At 37.9% G+C, this 6767-nt stretch overlaps 1 long non-coding RNA gene across 1 annotated transcript in view; it reads left to right on the top strand.

Annotated features, from left to right (window-relative positions):
- LOC113973868 overlaps nt 1-5630 on the top strand; it is a 90304-nt gene extending 84674 nt beyond the window's left edge. Inside the window, exon 3 of the long non-coding RNA XR_003536361.1 lies at nt 5505-5630. This is a non-coding gene — a long non-coding RNA (uncharacterized LOC113973868). The remainder of the gene's footprint in view (nt 1-5504) is intronic.
- The last annotated feature ends 1137 nt before the right edge of the window (nt 5631-6767 follow it).

The following is a 6767-nucleotide window of genomic DNA, read 5'->3' as shown; positions in this document are numbered from 1 at the left end:
TGGATTTAAAATAACAGAGCAAGAGGTGGAAATAAGTCCAGAGATCAAACAGAAACAGAAGAGAAGAAAGGGAACAAACTGAGAGGAAATTGTGCTAAAAAACTGGCTCTATTCCATATTAATTATTCTGATTTCCAGATTAAGACCAATCAATTTTATTATTTCTTTTTTTTGCTCTTTCATTGGAAACAGATACATCCCAATTCAAAGAGATGTTTGAACATGTGCTTAACTTTAAACATTTAAGTAATCCTAGTGAAGTTGTTGTACTGAGTATTCAGAAAAGCCACAATTAATAAAGACATTTACTGTAGTTAAAAAGATCAATACGTTTTATGTTAGTGGAGAGGGGAAAATAGCTATTACATTTGTATATATTTAATTCTATATGTGAAGAAGAGAAAGCTTGTATCAAAACACATGAGTGAGAAGCTTAAAATTGCAGAAAAATAACAGAACCATGAGGAGACCAGGCAGATCTAGACCCACCAGGCTCATTTTTTAATACATTAGGAAGAAAACCCGACAAATACTAATATGTTTCAGTAGCTTAAGATAGTAGAATGATAAGATAAAAGGGATAAAATTGTCCTTATTTCAGAAAAAACACCATATCTTATATTAAGTATAGGGACCATTCAAAGTTTTCCTTTCCAACAGTAACTTTAATAAGTTCTAACAGGAGTTTCTATTAAACATAAACTACTGAAATCAGAGTTAAGATCAAAATAATCACATATCTGTACCCAGGAATTTTAAAGGAGCACAGTGGTTTTCTGGTGCATGTAGTAGATACCAAGTGGGTATGAGCTTCCAAAGAAACTAAATGACAAACACCATCCATGATTATATGAAAAGGAAGTTGTCAAATAGTGATGTTAAAGGCAGGTTACTTCTGCTTTTCCACAGAATAACAGAGTGGAGATTAAGGTGGATAATCTATTGCTGTACTGCCGAAAATTTTGAATTCAGAGAGAGGATGCTCTGAAATACATGCCCTGGTATGAGTCCATTTAGGAGACCTACGGAATACATCGTACTGGAAATAGAACTGTGGATAAATGTCCTCACACTTATGTCTAACTTTCTTTTCTCAGAATCCAACTGTGTAAAGTGGCTTCATACTTGATATATCGAACTTCATATGTCCTGACATGTATTTTTAAATATGTACATTAAGCATGTATTTCCTTATGCAAAGCCAACCTCTGAGACCGTGACTTGAGCTGAATCCTCCTTTGGAAATTTGGTCTTGGATGAGCCAAGTGCAGTCTCCCAGATCCATAAAATTAAACATATAATCTTTGATCTAAAACAACAAAAGCTCAATAATGAGAAACCAGCGGTTTCCATCTGCATAATGATGGAATAGATGCTGCTGCTCCTTTCTTTTGTTCCCGGTTTTGATGCACAACTAGTGCATCTATTATTTTATTTAAAAATCGTGTACCATAAAAACTAAGTTGTCTATAAAGCACTTGCTAATGGCCCGTGGAGAACTGATTAGCCAACAGTATTTTTCACATGCATACACCATATTACTTTATTACACCATATTACTTTATTACCTCAATACCTTCCAATTTTTAAGTAATTGTCATTCTGGGAACAGCACAGTCCGAGGAGCTTTTGTTACAGTGCAAGTGAAAACCATTCCGTTGCTTTTTGGTTGTTTCTCAACTGCACCATCATTCGTTCTTGCTAACCATCATGATATGTAGATCACTGATATTCCTTCACTTGCAAACTTCAGTGAATACTTGATCAGACCTTCAGGAGCTAAAATATTTTTCTCCTCTATGTTAAAAGAGAAATGAGTGAGTCAAAAGCTGATGGAGTCTTCTATGGTCCTTCCCAAAATCTGATAATTGAAGCAGGGAATAATTCATGTTTCTCATCTCCTTCCTCACTTCCTTGAATGAAACCATATTGATTTTTAAGCAGCTTGAAATATAAAAGTTCTATATGGAGACATCAGGAAAATGGGGGTCAGATTGTGTAGGTAAATGTATAACATTATTGCTTGAGTTGCATGAATTTAGGTTTCTAAATAGGCTTCTGTTATCTTTTGAAGAAAGGAGAAAAAAAAGCAAAATTACTATTACTAGGAGATAAATCTAAATGTGCAACAGCAGAGAAAAGAAATATTGTCATTAATTCAGTGGCATCTTCACTGATTACATGAACTTGGGTTAAAAAGAGAATGTTTATAAAATTAGAGCTTTTCCTTTGTACCTGCACTGTCAGACTGGCCCTAGGTTGCCAGATAAATTAAACACCTCTCAAAAAAGCTTTCTGTGGGTGCAGACAGCTCGTAGCAAGGCGACCCTGAATTTTTTTTGGAGCCTACTGTCTGTCACAAAACTCACAGGACTTGAAAAAAAAACCAAGTAACCCAAAGATTCAGTGTAAGAATTACAGTTGGCTGTTCAAGCCTCTAATTGCCTGGTGTCCTTGGCAAGAACAAACACAGGGCCGTGTCATTTGATATCCTGAACCATAACCTGCCATAATCCATACTCTTTAATCCCTCGTATAGCTGTCGCTATGTCATCACAGTTTATTTTAAAATGGTATTCTTCAGTACTAATCTCATTCCCAATCATTCATATTAATGTCAGAATTAGGGTGAATTAGGGCATTATTTGCCTCATGTGTGACACTTAAGTGCTTGTAAGTAATTGCATAGGAGAGGAGAGAGCATTAAATGTGAATGGCACATACAGTATGAGAAATGGAAGAGGCCAATATTAAACTTTTAATAGAAATAACTTCAGCAGAACTTTCCCACAGGCAACAGAACTCTGATATTTTTAGCTAGTTGAGGCCAATGTATGTTAAGAATAGCATTCACTGCAGTGGGAAAATACACAATTTCTATTATGGGGCAGTCAGAATAACAACATACTGATGATACACTGGTATAAAATATGTAATTATCTAGTGTGCAAAGGAATAAATCACATAAACTGTTTACAGTAGGAATTGTGAAAGGACAATGACACATTGTTGTCTTCTTTGCATAGCAAGGGTAAAGTTTGGCTTCTAAAATTGCAAAATCTAATTTGTGGTGTTTATGTGATGCTTCCTGCAAGAAGACTCTGATAAGACTTTTTTTTTTTTAATATTTCTAATAAATCAGGTTAGATATTAGCTTGGTTAAAATGGGAGGTAGAACTGGTTAAAATTAGAAAGATGTTAGCTTGGATAACATTCTTCATGTTGTATCATTAGTCTAAAATTACACAGAATAGTTCTCCTTTCCCATGCAGCTCAGATAACTGCAATTTTACTTCTAGAACCATTACTGTATTGTAATTAATAGACTGCAAAATTCATAACCATTCCCAAAGTGAAGTCAGAACTCTCGTAGAGCTGTGCATGGAGCAATTATTCTTATAACAGAACTACCAGCCCATCATATTAATAATTATTAATAATGCAGAGAACAAAGGCATTGTGTGTCCTCATGTATCATCATATATAAAAATAGTTTTAATTGATAAGCCCCGTCTGTTCTGTGTGTTATTATTGTATCACTGTAAGTTGTAAAAATAGGGTGAAATCAATATTTTTTATCTGTCCTCCTTGGTAGCAAAGAAAGACCTAAGCTTCAGGATTAGTGGGCAGATATGAGGAGGATTTCTTTCTTTGTGATACAAATCTGTATTAATTGATTTTCCTTGATGTGGATTAATTGCAGCTCTTTATTAGGAATAATATTACAAATAAACTATAGGCAAGTATAGATTGCTAAAGCCTAGATTTCAACTGAATGAGGCTAATCAATACCTAAGTCTGTAATTCAAAGCAATTCATTAAGGCCTCGGGAAAAGCTAAATAATATATGTGAGAAATGTCTCATCTGGAGCCTCAGAGGAGTTTCTCCCTAAACAGAATAAATATATTTGTAATACATAATTATTGCAGATTAATCTTGCTCAAATGCTTCTCCCTCACCAGCTCTGGCACTGAGGGTGTGGAGAACACGGATGGGCCAGAGCCCCTCACCGCATTTGCCAGCTGGTGCCCAAGTCAGGAGAGGGGCACAAGTGTGATGAGGGGTGGCTGAGGGAGCTAGGGGGGCTCAGCCCGGAGAAAAGGAGGCTCAGGGGGAACCTTCTCACTCTCTACAACCCCCTGAAAAGAGTTTGTAGCCAGGTGGTCTCTTCTCCCAGGTAACGAGAGATAGAGCAAGAGGAAATGGCCTCAGGTTGCATCAGGGTAGATTTAGATTTGATGTCAGTGAAAATTTCTTCGTGGAAAGGGTTGCCAGGCATTGGAAGAATGGCAGACTCCCCGTCCCTTCAGGGATTTAAAAGCCATGTAGATGTGGCACTGGGGGACATGGTTTAGTGGTGACCTTGGCAGTGCTGGGTTAGTGGTTGGACCCAGTGATCTTGGAGGGCTTTTCCAACCTAAATGATTCTATGATTCTATTCTTTGACTCCAGCATGGTGTAGTAGGTACATTCTGTGGCTTATAGGTCATTAAAACCTTTGCTATTTTGTTTTGTGATTTCAGATAGACAGTGGATCCAAGGTTGAAGTTGGCCAACAGGAGAGCTTAGTGCTTCTGTTAATTCTCATTCTTCATGCACAGTACACAAGAAGCTCAGCAATGTCTGTCTTACCATTGCTGTAGACAACAACTTGGGAATCTGTAACAGCTCTGAAGCTATTCAGTCCCTGATTGCACTGGTCCATCACTCTTGCTCTCAGCTCAGTCAAATGGACAGTTCAGCTTCTGATCTTAAACATCCATTTAAAGTTAAATACTTTAGCATTATTAAAATTGTTACTGCTAGCCAGCCTTCAGGAAACTTTAGTGACCTGTAGTGAGTGTTTATTATGCAAGGTGAATTTTGGGATTCTGTGACTGAAGAGCTTCCAGAATATAAATTGTATCATAGAAGAAGGGGAGTGGCTGTTGCACATGAGTAATATGATTGCTCTAATACGTGAGACAAATTCTAGGTTTAGAAGCACCAAATGTAAAACCTGGGAGAAAACACCAGTGTAACAGCAGTGAACAGAAAAGATACATTTCAAAATTGTGTTGTAATTAGTATATTTTGAAAATATGGTCATCCTGGACATGGCTGTGGATGGGACAGAAACAGACTTCAAGGACATACTAATAGTTCTGACTGGTTCAAATTTTAGCATTTACCAAATTCATGAACTTCTTTAAAATTGCAAAGGAGATGCATTTGCTTCAGTAGTCCCACCAATGCTGCACTTAACAAAATGTTTCCTTTCTGTTGCTTCAGAAACTTGGTTTTAGAGCTAGAAATCCCAAACTCTCAGGGCAAGTCCCAGGTTTCAGCGAGGCTACAGCAGGGATAATAAATGCAAACAACTTCTGCTAGGAAAAGCACGAGCACAGTTTTCTCCAGTGTGGAATAAGCCGAGCAAAACATTCTACCAGCTCTCCAATGTGCATATTCTGTCAACCAACGCTGCTACTGCCATAAGTCTTTTCTTTTTGTTCTCTTTGCCTAGGCTGGTATCTGTCCTCTTCATCCCACCTTGATTTCCAGTGCTGGAGCCTGTGTATCCCCAGTGAAGATTCCTCCAGTGAGTTTGACTCTCACTGTGAAGATACCACAGTCTATCAACTCGCGAGCAGTGAAGGTAAACTAACCAGGATTTAACTTGGTTAAATGACTTGACTTTGACTTCTGGTTCCCATAAACATTAGTTTGTCCCTGTATTAAGTATTGTTTTGACAGGTAAATTGTCTAATTCAGAGTAGTTGGTACCTGAATCAACTAATTCCAGGAAGACTTAGCATGATTTGGGGCTGATTTTCTGCATGCTATGGTCCCTTTTCACTACTGTATGGGAAATACTGAAACTAAGCATATTTAATTGCTATAGAAATGATGCCCTACAGAATTGCATCATGAGAGAGGCTAGAGGATAGAAATTTCTTGCTTTTTCTCGTTCATTTATATCTCTTATTGTCTTATCCCTTTGACAATTCCAGGTTGTTTCAGTGGTAGCACCATAAATCAAAGCCTAAGTCTGAAGACGTGTGGAAATGGGAGGGCATAAAATGCATCCAGGATAAACTGCTCTTGCATTTGACAGCTAACAAAGCCAAGAGAATAAACATCATCATAAGTCAATGTGCCCTCTATCTGGCTTAGATTATCTGGTGGCCATCTGAATAAACTCTCAGCTGAAGCAGGAAGCCCTGGGACTAGATCTTTCACCTTCCTTTGATTGTGATTTTCCAATTGTTTTCATTTTTCAGTGACGCCAGCACACTTGTTCATTGATGTTCCATTTTGGCCTTGATTGTGCCAGATCCACCCAGTGAAGTCTGAAGCCAAGAACAAACAGGGCCTCAAAAAAGAGAGGCTTTCCTTGAGGCATCCTTATACATCAAGGTCCTCAAGTGTGATGCAGACAGTGCTGCAGTTTTGTGTAAGCAGTGTTTAGACAGGGTTCTCCAAGTTCATCAGGCTTCTTGAATAGGTGGAAATAGCATATGTGCATGTGCACACTTACTCAAAATCAAGGATATCAGCAACAGAAATATTACTGTGAAAACACACTGAAATGTGTCCTTTTTTCTTTTTTTTTTTCCAAACTAGAGATTTTGCTCATTTTGGAGTCTCTGTTAGACTGGTAGTGCCACGAAAAGTGGCACGGTGTAGCAATGCAGCAACTTCATCTCTCTTCTTTTCTCTTCTTCTCTCTTCTTCTCTCTTCTCCTCTCCTCTCCTCTCCTCTCCTCTCCTCTCCTCTCCTCTCCTC

Source organism: Neopelma chrysocephalum, unplaced genomic scaffold, assembly GCF_003984885.1.
Source record: "Neopelma chrysocephalum unplaced genomic scaffold, ASM398488v2 Primary Assembly neopelma1_106b, whole genome shotgun sequence".
NCBI classification, from domain to species: Eukaryota; Metazoa; Chordata; class Aves; order Passeriformes; family Pipridae; genus Neopelma; species Neopelma chrysocephalum.
This window is presented reverse-complemented; position numbering and strand designations above follow the sequence as displayed.